At 37.6% G+C, this 14,146-nt stretch overlaps 1 non-coding gene and 1 pseudogene across 1 annotated transcript; both read left to right on the top strand.

Annotated features, from left to right (window-relative positions):
* The first annotated feature begins 698 nt into the window (after positions 1–698).
* Positions 699–804, top strand: LOC147944483 (small nucleolar RNA R71). Its single transcript, XR_015558719.1, has one exon. It is a non-coding gene; the product is annotated as a small nucleolar RNA R71 (small nucleolar RNA).
* A 7,546-nt stretch (positions 805–8,350) lies between these two features.
* LOC147944482 (uncharacterized) lies at positions 8,351–12,030 on the top strand (annotated as a pseudogene).
* Positions 12,031–14,146: the final 2,116 nt, after the last annotated feature.

The following is a 14,146-nucleotide window of genomic DNA, read 5'->3' as shown; positions in this document are numbered from 1 at the left end:
GCTGACTGAGTTCAGCAAACTTCTTAGTAGTATCCAAAGATCCGCTAGCTTGACCCTGAAGAAGTTGTTGCATCATTTGCTTCATTTCTTGATCTGGGGCTGGAGTAGGCTGTACTGGTTGAGGGCGGAATCCTGGTGGTGGTCCGGAGGGAGCTTGGTAACCTTGCTGAAACTGTTGTTTAGGGATGAATCCCTGATTGTAAGGCACAAAAGGTTTTTGTTGACCTTGTTGTTGCTGCTGAGGAGGGTACACCTGATCCTGCGGATTTGCAACGTTGGTGCTCCGGTAAGACAAATTAGGGTTCGTATGATAGGGGTTGTAACCCTTGTTGTATCCACCTTGATTCTGGACGTAGTTGATCTCCTCAGACTGCTCACCCTCCCCATCTTGGACGTGAAAATGTTCACCCTCAGATACAAAGTGGATGCTCTTTTGTTGGTTAAGCAAGAGGCGGTCAAGCTTCTCATTGACACTCTTGAGGTCCTTCTTGTACTTCTCCTCAGACCCAGCGTCGCCGCGAAATGTGCGGTCATAATCCTCAGTGTAGTTGCCGTTGGACTGAGCGAGATTCTCCACCAGTTGCCAACCTTCATCGACGTCCTTGTTCAGGAAGTTACCATTAGAAGCAGTGTCAAGCAGCATACGTATTTTGGGAAGGACACCACGGTAGAGAGTACTCAGTAATGACTCGTTGCTGAAACCATGGTGGGACACTAGCTGTGGTAACCCTTGAAACGCTCCCATGCTTCACAGAATGATTCTGAGCTCTTCTGAGTGAAGCTGGAAATCTCATTCCTGAGACGTGCTGTTCTAGAGTTGGAGAAAAACTTGGCCAAGAATGCCTTCTTGCAACCATCCCAGGTGGTGATTGATCCCTTGGGAAGGTTTTTCTCCCATTGATGAGCTTTGTCTCCAAGGGAGAATGGGAAGAGGCGCAACTTGTAACCATCCTCACTCACGCCGTTGATCTTGGTGAGACTGCAAAGACGGTCGAACTCGTCCAAGTGGTCGAGTGGATCCTCCATAGGCAACCCGTGAAAATTGTTTCCTTGGATCATGGTGATCAGACCACTTTTGATCTCGAAGTTGTTGTTCTGCACGGCGGGAGGGACGATTCCAGCACGTTGAGTGTGAGTGTTCGGTGCATCCCTAGCACCAATGTTTCGCGGTCCCTGATGTGGTTCATGCTGTTGTTCCATAGTGACGTGTACGGGATTATCAGTAGGTGGACGAGCTTGTCGTGGTCTTTGTAACCGATTGATGTCGTCGATAGCAGGGAGGAGATTCTGATGTCCTCTTGATCTGGTGTGCATGCAATGCTGCAATCACCAGGTTCCTGAGATGCAAAACAAACAAGCAAACAACCAAAACAAGTCAGTACTCAGAATGATAAGTGTAACAGAACTTAATCTTGCAAAACTTGAAATCTCAAATGTAACAAAACGAATCCCAAATGGCAACGGCGCCAAATTGATACTAGGATTTTTGTGTCTCCTATCCTAGCAGGTTCAATTAACCTTATGTAGTTGTAGTACTTAAGGTGTCAATCCAAATGGGATGTTGCTAACAATCAAGATGCAATCAAGCAATTACAAGTCAAGCCAATTCAAGAAGAGTGTTTGTCTAACAATCCTAGAATGGTCAAAATGCAAAACGAAAATGAGTTACAGAACTAGAAATGAGATTGCATGACAAGAAGCGGAAATGAATAGAAACTTAAACGAGTCTAAGCATAAACTACAAGAAAACGAGGAACGAAATAGTCTCGGGAATGTAATAAAACAGAAAAATAAAAGTCCTAAGGATGGGAGTAATTGATGTCGGTGGAGTATCCTAGTCTACAGAGTGTTTAACATGCCACAAGCAATCTATCCCTAAACAATGAACATCACAACTTAGCTAATCCAATCTCTTGGTAAAAGCTACTCAGACTCAACCACTTCCATACCTAGCTCTCGCTAGAGAAACGTGGTCGGGCAGGCATGACAAACAAGTTCATTCATGTCAACAAACATCCTAGACAACTAATCTCTTAGGCTAGGAACGTAAGTCTCTGGCACTAGTTGGTCAGACATTTCATCGAACACCTTTTGGGTGTGGAAGTGTCTCGAACCTAGTTCCAATTGATCAGAGAGAAACTAGTAATTCTAACTCTAGTCCAGAAGGGAATCATATAAATCAAGCTTAAACACCCTACATCCTAAGATCCTCCACCTAATCTATCCCATCCTCAAGAACTAATGCACTACTCAGATCCGGAAATCATCATCAACAATACAAACTCAGAAAACATTGAAACAAGCATTCTTAGATAGGTAAAAATGAGATAAACAAGTTTGTAGAAGAAATCAAATGCAAATACTCAATGTATTAAAAGATATCTGGATGCAAAGTCTGAGAACGGTTTTTGGTGCCTAGGAAAACCTTAAAAAATAAAAACGAGATAAAAACTTAGATGTTGTCGCGGAGACTTAACAAAACGTATTTATAGTAAAGACATAAAATCCCTAAAACTTAAAACGACAAGATGAAGAGTCGGTTTAGGAATCTCCTGAAGCGTGTAAGATGGAACATCTTCCTGACATGTGCGAACGAGTAGTGGCTCGAGTGAGTGATGGCGTTGGCTCAAACGGTAGTCGACGACGGAGTGATGGCGCGACTGTGTGATGACGGAGTGATGGTGCGACCCGAGCGGATGTGTGATGACGGAATGATGGCGCAACCCGAGCGGATGTGTTATGACGGAGTGATGGCGCGACTCGAGCGGATGTGTGATGACGGAGTGACGGCGCGACCCGAGCGGATGTGTGATGATGGAATGATGGCGCGACCCAAGCGGATGTGTGATGACGGAGTGATGGCGCGACCCGAGCGGATGTGTGATGACGGAATGATGGCGCGACCCGAGCGGATGTGTGATGACGGAGTGATGGCGCGACTTGAGACAGCCTGGCTCCAAAGTCTCCTAAATACCTGAAATACTCCAAAATGCACGATGTATGCGAAGATAATGCAAGAACTACCTAAATATGAAAAGTGTACAAAAGAGAGTAGAAATTCATGCAAAACAATTAGTTATCCTAACTAGATGCGTGACAAAAACATGCTTAGCAGAGACAAAATATAGACATATCACTATTTCATCTTAAATGTTACTCTTTGTATAGTAGTAAAGATTGTTTTTGTAAAACTAAACCCTACAAAATAGAAATTTGAAACCCAAACGGACAAATAAATATTTATGTTCCATTTTAAACCTTTTGACTAATGTTAAAGAGATTTTTTAGAAATTATAAACTCTACAAGATAGAACTTTCTAAACCCTAACTAACAAGTAAACATTTATGTTTCATTATCAACCCTAGCCATTGGCCAATAAAGAACAATTTTGCTCAATAACCTTATAGATAAAACTAGTGAAGAAATAACACATTATATCAGAAAATTAAGTGAATAAACATTGGCCAATATAAAAATACTAGAGATAATATCAGTGAAGGACATGCGCACATGTAATATATAGAATAATATTTTTTACAACATTTAATGAAATAATATAGAACAAAAGTAAATAGGATATAATGATACATTTTCAGAAAATAATTTGATGGTACTGGTAATGATGGTATGAAATGAAATGAAAAATTATTAAACAAGCCGTTTCCTAAGAAATATACAACATATATATGAAACTTAACATGCGGAGTTTAACAATTTCTGAATAAATAACACTACACCCTAAGGGATACAACATAGAGAATCCAAACTATCGAATTAAGCGCATACTAAAATTAGATTACATGGAAATAAAATATTATTTTAGTTACATATTGAGTTAAAGTTGTTCGATTAAAAAAAAAAAATAAAAACATTTAAAAAGTATCCATTTTTAAGTAAGATTGTGAAATCCAAATAATTTGTGTAAATAGATTTATGAGAATTGCCTTCGATTTTATTATAAAATATAAATGAATAAATAAGAAATAAACAAGAAAATGAGAAAAATAAAGGTAGAAAGAAAAAGAAAGGGAGGACGAGGGGATGCACGTGAGAGAGAAAGTGTGTTTAGCTGTTCTTAATGTCATATAGACAAAACTGTCATTATTATAGGAAATATAAAAAATATCATAGGGTGATGGTTAGAATGGTTAGTGAATTAATTAAAATTTTGTTGTTGGTTACTTCTGTCAGTTTCTCTTAATAATATTTTGTTTAATTTTGCAAACAAAAAAAAATGTTGAACATAGGTTCACATATGTAACTAAATAATTTTAGATATTTTAAGTATCTCATGTTTTTTTTTTGTTGGTATGTTTTAGTTTAGGGGTTTGTGCAGGAAAAATCTTTCAAATCGCCATTTTTTCAACTTCAAAAATGCATATCAATCTCACGAAATCAAAAATAATATGCAACCTAAACTATCAGTATCACTGTCAAATTTGTAAAGTGTTGATTAATAGGAGTCTAAATCCACATTCAAATTTTTGAAAATATATGTGACCGTAGAAACATTTAGAATATACGTGTAAGTGTTATATTGCATATTATTTTTGACTTTATAAGATTAATCTGCATTTTGGAAGATGGATGGTAAAGTTGTAAAAATGGCGACTTATAAAATTATAACTAATATTTATTTTTGGAAATATCATTTTATTATATGTATTTTGGTAATCTATTCGGTTCTCCGTTGGTCTCATGTTTATTTCGAATAATACAATTAGGATAATTTTAAGAATTTTATAGATTTTGTGATTATTAGGTTTGGTTGTGATTCTAAAGGCTTAGTTGAGCTCATTTATTTGTTTTTACTTTTTCATAAAAACATAATAGATATTATTGTTTCAAAAGTCACTATTTTACGTGTAGAGATAAAAATAGAATCTATTGTAATAATAATTACAATTATAAATATAATAATTAGAATAATAATAATAATATTTTATGTGTTTTCACTACAAATACGAATGTATCTGCTTAGTTGTAAGTTACGATTGAATAGCAAGAGAAATCAAAATTAAATTCCAATTTTTAAAACACAGCTAGATCCCAAGACATATAAGAAATGAGTTCTGTTTTTTTTTTATAAATAATTTTCTACTGTTATATTTATTATATTTGTCTACTAATATATTTATAATATATAAAATTGATTTGAACAGAATGGCTTTCTCTCTGGGCGATCCCTTGGGCAATCGTCTTCATCTTTCTTTCAATTCCGTCTCTCTGGTCAATTTCCTGATTAGGAGTTTGTTTCCGACCGAAGAATCCTTTGTTTCTGTCCTTAGGATCAATTTCGGCGGTTTATGTCTATCATTTAATGGTGACAGTTTCTTCCCTCCAAATTTCACAGGAGGTAACCGTCAACCAAAACCGCCATGGTCTCTCTATAAATTCGCAATCTTCCCTCGTTTTTTCTCAATCACTCCTTCATTCCGCACTATCTTCACCGGTCAATCGACAATCATGAGTGACTATATTCGCAAATCTGTTCAAGACCTTGATTTGGGCATAGACGATGCCCCAGTTTCGCTACCACCGGAGTTCCTCTCGTGCAATCTCAGTTAATCGACACACTTTGGTTGTTACTCCTATCAACCCTCGCAAGCAGAACCTTCGTGCCCTCATCCGACAGATGCCATGAGTTTGGGGTTTTGCGGATGAATGTGTGGGACGTATTCTCGGTGGGAGAGCACAATTCCGCTTCCAGTCTGAAGACTCACTGAACTTGGTGTTAAGAAGAAGCCCATGGTCCTTTAACGATTGGATGGTCACCACTCACCGCTGGTATCCTAACATCAGCGAGACTAACATGAAGATCATACCCTTTTGGGTCCAAATCCAAGGTATCCCAACTCTTTGCTTGACCAATGCAATGGATAGGTGGGTAGGGAACAAAATAGGATATGTCCCTGAGGTAGATTATGATGAGAATGAAATCCAAGTAGGGGCAGTCCGTGTTAGGATTGATTGGAACATAGACGATCCACTAAGGTTCCAAAGGAACATACAATTTATTGCTGATGAGAATACTATCCTCAAGTTTCGCTATGAACGCCTAAGAAACTTTTGCACAAAGTGTGGTTTTCTCAAACATGATGTCAAGGAATGTTCCCTTGGCCTCGATGATCCTAGTTCAGAGGGTTTGGAGAATGATAGTGATGGAGACGACCATAACGATGGTGAAAAAAACATGTCGGAGGCAAATACTCTGCTATCTTTCAACCCGGCAAGTCTCACACCAGGCCTTCAGATGCCACCACCGTCAACTGTCCCTACACAAAGCTATGTTCTACACACGGTAGCAAATAAGTCACTACCAAGTGTTTTCATTGATAAAGACTTAACGGCTGAACGTATCCGTTACCTGAATGCCAAGTATGTGGAGAAGGCTGCAGTTCATCCAGAGCCAAGGAACTTTCTTGATGATATGTCTGATAATGCACAACAAGACTTTGTCCTCTTGAAGCGTAAGAGAGTGCACTTTGAGACAACCTTCAACAAAGCGGCTGAGGAGTTGGTGGTCCTGAACCAACTTCGCAGGAAGAGTCAATGCACTGTCTCGGTAGGTTCATGTTCTGTTAACAAGAGATTCGACGGAGGCGCGGGGGGCCCGGTGCCCCCAGACATTCCAATATGAAGATCCTCTCTTGGAATTGCCAGGGCATTGGCCCAAGTTTAACTTCTTCCCGCTTAAAAAAACTCTGTTTTACTACTAAGTGTGATATTTTATTTCTTTCTAAATCTCTCAACCAAACTGCTGTAATAACTAAACTTAAGTGTGATTTAGGTTTTTCTAACGCTATAATTCAACCCCCTCAAGGTCAGAGTGGTGGTTTATCTTTGTTTTGGAAAGACAATGTAAGCTTATCCATGATTTCTCAGGATGAGCGACTAATCGATGTAAAAGTGGATCATAATAATACTATGTTCTGTTTGTCTGGTGTGTATGGTCACGCTAATCCCAGTAAACGTCATGAACTGTGGGAACGTTTTGAAACTATAAACCAATCACGAAATGCCTCATGGTTACTTATCGGAGATTTTAATGAGATAGTTTCAAATAAGGAAAAGATTGGAGGGCCAATGCGTGAAGAATGGACCTTCCGAGACTTTTGACACATGATATCTGTTTGTGATCTTCATGATGACCGTTCAAGAGGTAATCCCTTCTCATGGGTGGGAGAACGATACTCATACACGATACAGTGTTGCCTTGACAGGGCAATGTTTAAATCTTCGGGTGCATCCACCTTTCCCAATGCAGAGGCGCACTTCCTGGAATTTGCAGGATCGGACCACAAGCCTATCTTGCTTGATCTAAATGATGTTGTCAGGCATAACAAACAAACTTTCCAGTTTGATAAACGCCTGTTGGATATACCTAACTTCCATTAGACTTTTAAGGCTGGCTGGCTAGATAGCAATAGTAGTTCAGACATCCCGATCAATGAGCGTATTAAAAACTGCAGGCGGAGTTTGGCAAATCTGAAGCGTGATCACCACTTAAATTCTGAACAACACATTGTTGATATTCAAGCTCGTTTAAACTATGCAATGGAAAGCTCAAATCCGGTATTACGAAGATCCATTCCTATCCTGCACGATGAATTGATAAAGGCTTATAGTGACGAAGAAACTCACTGGCAACAAAAAAGTAGGAATATGTGGATGTTAGCTGGAGATCGAAACACGAGTTACTTCCACTCTTGTGCCAAAATAAGGTTTGCAAAGACCTGGATAACATCTATTTTAGATGATCAAGGCAATATTCATCATGGGGATAGAGAGGTTGGTGATCATGCCCAAAAAATTTTCACAAACATCTTTAAAACCTCCAATCATTATGTTAACCCATCGGTTTTTGCCGACTTTGTACCTCGAGTCTCAGAGGAAGCAAACGAAAGTTTAACAAAGGACTTTATCAATGAAGAGATATACAATGCAGTGTGCTCAATAGGCGATGATCGTGCTCCGGGTCCAGATGGTTTAACAGCAAGATTTTACAAAACATGTTGGGACACAGTTGGACCACAAGTAATACAAGAAGTTCATCATTTTTTTGATACTTCCCAAATGAAACCAAGCATTAATCTCACTAACATTTACATGATTCCAAAAATCAATAATCCTCAGACACTCTCGGATTACCGACCTATATTTCTATGCAATGTACTCTATAAAATTGTATCAAAATGCTTGGTTAAGCGACTGAAACCTCACCTGAACGACATAGTTTCAGATGCTCAGGCAGCTTTCATCCCAGGTTGAATAATACAAGATAACGTGATGATTTCGCATGAAGTTATGCACTCCTTAAAAGTCAGGAAACGAGTATCACAAAATTATATGGCAGTGAAGACAGATGTCAGCAAAGCTTATGACCGAGTTGAGTGGAATTTTCTTGAGACAACTATGAAACTATTTGGTTTTTGTGATAAGTGGATTAGTTGGATCATGGCAACTGTAACCTCTGTGAATTACCCTGTCTTGATCAATGGAGCTCCTTATGGACATATTAAGCCAACAAGAGGCATTAGACAAGGTGATCCCCTATCACCTTATCTATTTATCCTCTGTTCAGACATCCTCAGTCAGAGCTGTGGCTATGTGTTAAGAAAAGAAGTCTTCGCTTCCGGCCTGTTTTTTTGGAAAAAAAATAAAGGCCTTAATTTTCCCAAATAAGCCCACTAGTTAGACCCAATAAAAATGATTTTATGTGGTAAAAAAAAAGCAACGATGGTTCTAGAAAATTCGAGAAAGACCCATCACTTCTCCCTTCTTTTTGTTTTCTTCTCCATTCGAGAAAGCAACAATCTTTATGTTTTCAAGGCACTAAAACATTAACATATTCTTTTTGTTTTCTTCCTTCTTGGTTTGGCTGCCATCAACAATCAAACAAGTATGTTTTTATAATATTATAGTTTTCTTTTTCATAAACTATATAGAGATTTGATTTGGGTTTTCATTTCTATTGGGTTCTAATATCTGAAAATCGTAATAGCAATGTTCAATGGATAATATTATATAACTTGTGTTTTGAGAATTGTAATCGTAATAGCAATGGTCAATGTTCTCGTTTTCGTTTCTATTTGGTTATGTAACTTGTTTTGATTTGTGTTTTGACTCTTAAATTTCAGCAAAATGCCTCCAAAGAGCATGAAGAAAGAACTGGGTGGAGCAGAAAAATTAAAAAAGAAGAATCGAAGAGAAGCACTCGTGAAATCTCTAGAGAATGGTATATTCAGGTATTTCAAAAAATCTGAAACTTTTGATGAATCTGTAGGAAACAGTGATAAAGGAGAAGGAAATGATCATGTCAAAGATGATGGAGTGGATGAGAATATGGCTGAGTTTCAGAGAGAAGAAATAGTTGTTGAGACAGAGAATGTGAATGTAGTGAATGAGGAGGAATTGAATGAGGAGGGATTGAATGAGGAGGATAAGACTAAAGATGAAAAGGGTGAAGATCTGAGGGAGAATTTGGGATTTGTGGATATGTATGATCCTGGAAACTGGAAATGCATAAAGAAAGGATGGAATGAATGGAGAGATTTTATGGTTGTACAAGGTCCGACACAAAGATTGCGAATGGATTTTCATTTTCCAAAAGATGGTCTTAAAAGGCATTTCTCGCATTGCTATTACACAAGAGAAATGAATGATGGAAGAAAACAAGATCGATGTTGGCTAGTTTACTCAAAAGCATCTAACAAAATATATTGTTTTTGTTGTAAATTGTTCAACCAGAGAGACAAAGGTCAACTGGCAACTACGGGATTCAGTGATTGGAGAAATATTTTGAAGAGGCTTAAAGAGCATGAATCTAGTCGGGAACACATTGTCTGCATGAATCAGTGGGTGGAATTAGAGTCAAGGCTGGAGAAAAATCAGACCATTGATAAATATGCTCAAGATGAAATGAAGAAAGAAAGAATTCATTGGAGACAAGTTTTGCTTAGGATAATTTCTGTGGTTAAAACTCTTGCTAAACAGAATCTAGCATTTCGTGGGAGCAATGGAAAGATTGGAGACGATAATAATGGGAATTTCTTAAGTTTCATTGAGTCGCTTGCTGATTTTGATCCGGTGATGATAGAACATCTTAGAAGATATTAAGATGGTGAAACTCATTGTCCTTATCTCAGCAACAACATTCAAAATGAGTTGATAGCTTTGTTAGCTAATGAGATAAAAGGCAAGATTATCAAAAAAATCCAGGATGCTAAGTACTTCTCTGTGATCCTCGATTGCACTCCAGATATTAGCCATCACGAACAAATGACCGTCGTAATTCGTTGTGTAGATGTCTCAGCCACTTCAACTACCGTAGAAGAATTTTTCTTGACATTTTTGAAAGTTGATGACACATCTGGAGAAGGACTTTTCTGTGAGCTTCAAGATGTCTTGGCTGCTTTTGGGTTAAAAATTGATGATGCTAGGGGTCAAGGTTATGATAATGGCTCGAACATGAAGGGAAAACATAAAGGAGTGCAGAAAAGGTTACTTGAGATCAATCCAAGGGCGTTTTACACACCTTGTGGTTGCCACAGTCTTAATCTTGCACTTTGTGATATGGCAACCACTTCTCCAAAGGCAATATTATTTTTTGGAATCATTCAGCGAATTTATTGTTTCTTTACATCTTCAAACAAGCGATTGAAAATATTTGAGGATAAGGTGGGAGGTCTAACACTTAAGTCTTTGTCACATACTCGATGGGAGAGTCATGTTGAAAGTGTTAAGGCAATACACTTTCAAGCTCCCAAAATCATGGATGCTTTAGTTTACATTGCTGAGAATAGTGATGATCCGAAAGAACAAAGTGAAGCTGAATGTCTTACAATAAGTGAAACACATGGAATTGGAAGCTTTCAGTTCTTGGTTTCCATGGTTATTTGGTATAATCTTCTTTCTGCTGTGAACATTGTTAGTAAGAGTTTGCAATCCGTGGATATGAACATAGATGTTGCTATCTCTCAGTTGAAAGGGTTGGTTTCTTATTTTCAAAAGTACAGAGACTCAGGTTTTGAGAAAGCAAAGTTGGAAGCTAAAGAAATTGCAGATTTGATGGAGATTGAGGCAGTATTTCCCAAAAAAGCAAAGCGAGTCATTATAAGAAAAAGAAATTATGGTGAAGAATCAGAGAGAGTTGCAAGAAGTGTGGTTTTATCACCAGAGGAGAGCTTCAGAGTTGATTACTTCATCCATATTATGGACCAAGCTTTATGCTCGCTTAAGACAAGATTTGAACAGTTTGAGAGGTATGAACAAATATTTGGCTTTTTATTTGATTTGAAGAAATTGCAGTCAGCGAGCGATGAAAGTTTGATGGCATCTTGTATTAATCTTGAGAAGTCTCTAACTCATGGGAAACTTTCGGATATTGTTGGTAATGATTTGTTTTGTGAACTAAGATTCTAAGAGAAGCTTTACCAGCAGGAACTAAGAGGCCAATTCAAGTGTTAGACTTCTTGAAACAGGTTGAAGATTGTTATCCTAATGCATGGATCGCTTATCGAATATTGATCACGATTCCAGTTTCAGTTGCATCTGCTGAGAGAAGCTTTTCAAAGCTGAAGTTGATAAAATCTTATCTTCGTTCGAGTATGTCACAAGAAAGACTAAGCGACTTGGCTATTTTGTCTATCGAAAGGGAGCTGGTTAAGAGTGTCGACTTCGAGAGTTTAGTTAACGATTTTGTAGCACAGAAAGAAAGAAAAGTTATCTTTTAGAATTAAGATTTGGGTTCTACGCTTGTTTTTTTCCAGATTATGTTGGTTATTATTTGAAAAAAAAAATTTTAGGCCTTTTTTTTAGACATTGCTTCTGGTCCGTATAATCCTAGGCACGGTTCTGTCCTCAGTCATTTAATCACTTCCAGTGACCAAGATGGTGATCTACAAGGAATCCGCATAGGAAATGGTGCACCAAGCATCACTCATCTACAGTTTGCAGATGATTGTCTATTCTTCTGTAAAGCTAATAGGAAAAATTTTCAAGCGTTAAAGGATATGTTTGATATCTAGAATATTACTCTGGACAAAAAATAAATACATCCAAATCGATGATTACATTTGGGAGCAGAGTCTTTGGAAATACTCAAAACCGACTAAAGGCAATACTTGACATCCCTAACCATGGAGGAGGAGGGAAATATCTTGGACTCTCTCAACAATTTGGACGTAAGAAGAAGGAAATTTTTGAATACATCATTGATAGAGTCAAACAACGCACATCAGGTTGGACAGCAAAGACATTATCTCTAGCAGGTAAAGCAATAATGCTAAATTCAGTGGCTCTATCAATGCCAGTCTATGCCATGTCTTGTTTTAAACTTCCCCTGGGAATCATATCCTAAATAGAAACTCTTCTAATGCAATATTGGTGGGATAGAGGTTCAAACCAATGTGGTATTCCATGGATATCTTGGAATAAATTACAGAGTCCAAAATCAGAAGGGGGTTTGGGTTTTAGGGATTTGGCAAAATTCAACGACGCCCTCTTGGCCAAGCAAGCATGGAGACTTATTCAAAATCCAAACTCTCTTTTTGTTGGAGTTATGAAGAACCGTTAGGGATGAAACAATTATGGATGCTAGATCAAGGAAGAACCAATCGTATGGTTGGTCTTCTATCTTAATAGGATTAGATCTTCTTAAGAAAGGAATGCGATATATTGTAGGCGATGGTCGAACTATGCGTCTAGGAATGGATAATTTCATTGATACGCATCCACCTAGATTAGTAGATATAATATCACCATAATCTACTACACTACTGCATCGTCTAATCTCTAAAACAGGAAATACTCGGACTTGGGATAGTCATAAACTATCTACCTTGGTCTCAGAGTCTGAACAGGAGATAATTCAAAATATCTATCTTTCTCAAGAAGAACATCCGGACAAACTAATATGGGGCTACACTCGATCAGGTGTCTACTCTGTCAAATCCGGGTATTGGTTTATCACTCACTACCCATTTGATCCAGGAGTGATATTGGATATACCATACGGATCAGTGGAATTAAAGAACAAAATCTGGAAATTGAGACTACTACCAAAGATTAAACATCTTCTCTGGAGGATAGTGTCACAAGCCATACCAACCACAACAAGACTACGAAGACGGGGAATGAACATTGATCCTTTATGTTCAAGATGTTGCCAAACAGAGGAAACAATAGAACATGCTCTGTTCTCATGTCCTTTTGCTCAAATGGCGTGGAGACTATCTAACAGTTCTGCTTTGAACATTAATCAACTACCATTGAATGCGGAAGAATCTATATCTCAACTGATAACCTTTTCATATCAAACTACCAACAACTTTGACTCCCTTTTTCCTTTTGTTTTACTTTGGCATATTTGGAAAGTTAGAAACAATCAAGATTTTAATAACTACCGTGAGAGTGCAACTAAAACAGTTCTGCAGGCAAAGTCAGACACTACAGAATGGATTCGTAGCTTTCAAAAATTAGAAACACCACGACTGATCCCAAGAACGAACAATATTACCTGGCTACCTCCGACACATCCAACTATTAAATGCAATTTTGATGCAAGTTTTGATTATCATACACAACAGGCAACAAGTGGATGGATCTTCAGGAACAGTCGAGGAGAATCACTTGTATGGGGAGCAACAAGACTAAGTTCAGTAGGATCTCCTTTAGAAGCGGAAACAAAAGGACTTTTAGCTGCGATTCAGGGGTTATCATTCACTGATTTTCGAAGGAGACTGTGAAGTTTTAATTAAATTGGTTAACAGTCAAACGCATAATGTTTCCTTAACAAATCTCATTCGAGATATCAATCTTTGGTCATCCAAATTACAAAAAGTTTTATTTATTTTTACAAAGAGAGAATGTAATAGTGTAGCTCATGCTCTAGCAAAATTTGGCTGTATAGATTCTACATATTACACTGATTCTGTATTGAAGCCTCTTTGGCTAATAATCTCTCTATGTAATGATCCATCTTAATCAATATATATTTCATTTGAGAAAAAAAAATATTATGATATATGTATAATTTTTTAAAAAAATAATAGTTGTTATATAATAAGTATAACTATCTATTGCAACAAGTGTTTTCCATCTTAATGACACATATCTCCTACATACAATATATGACCTGACTGT

This window comes from Camelina sativa, chromosome 5, assembly GCF_030686135.1.
Source record: "Camelina sativa cultivar CO46 ecotype springtype chromosome 5, ASM3068613v1".
NCBI classification, from domain to species: domain Eukaryota; kingdom Viridiplantae; phylum Streptophyta; class Magnoliopsida; order Brassicales; family Brassicaceae; genus Camelina; species Camelina sativa.
Note: the sequence above shows the minus strand (reverse complement) of the source record. Positions and strands in the feature narration are given on the sequence as shown.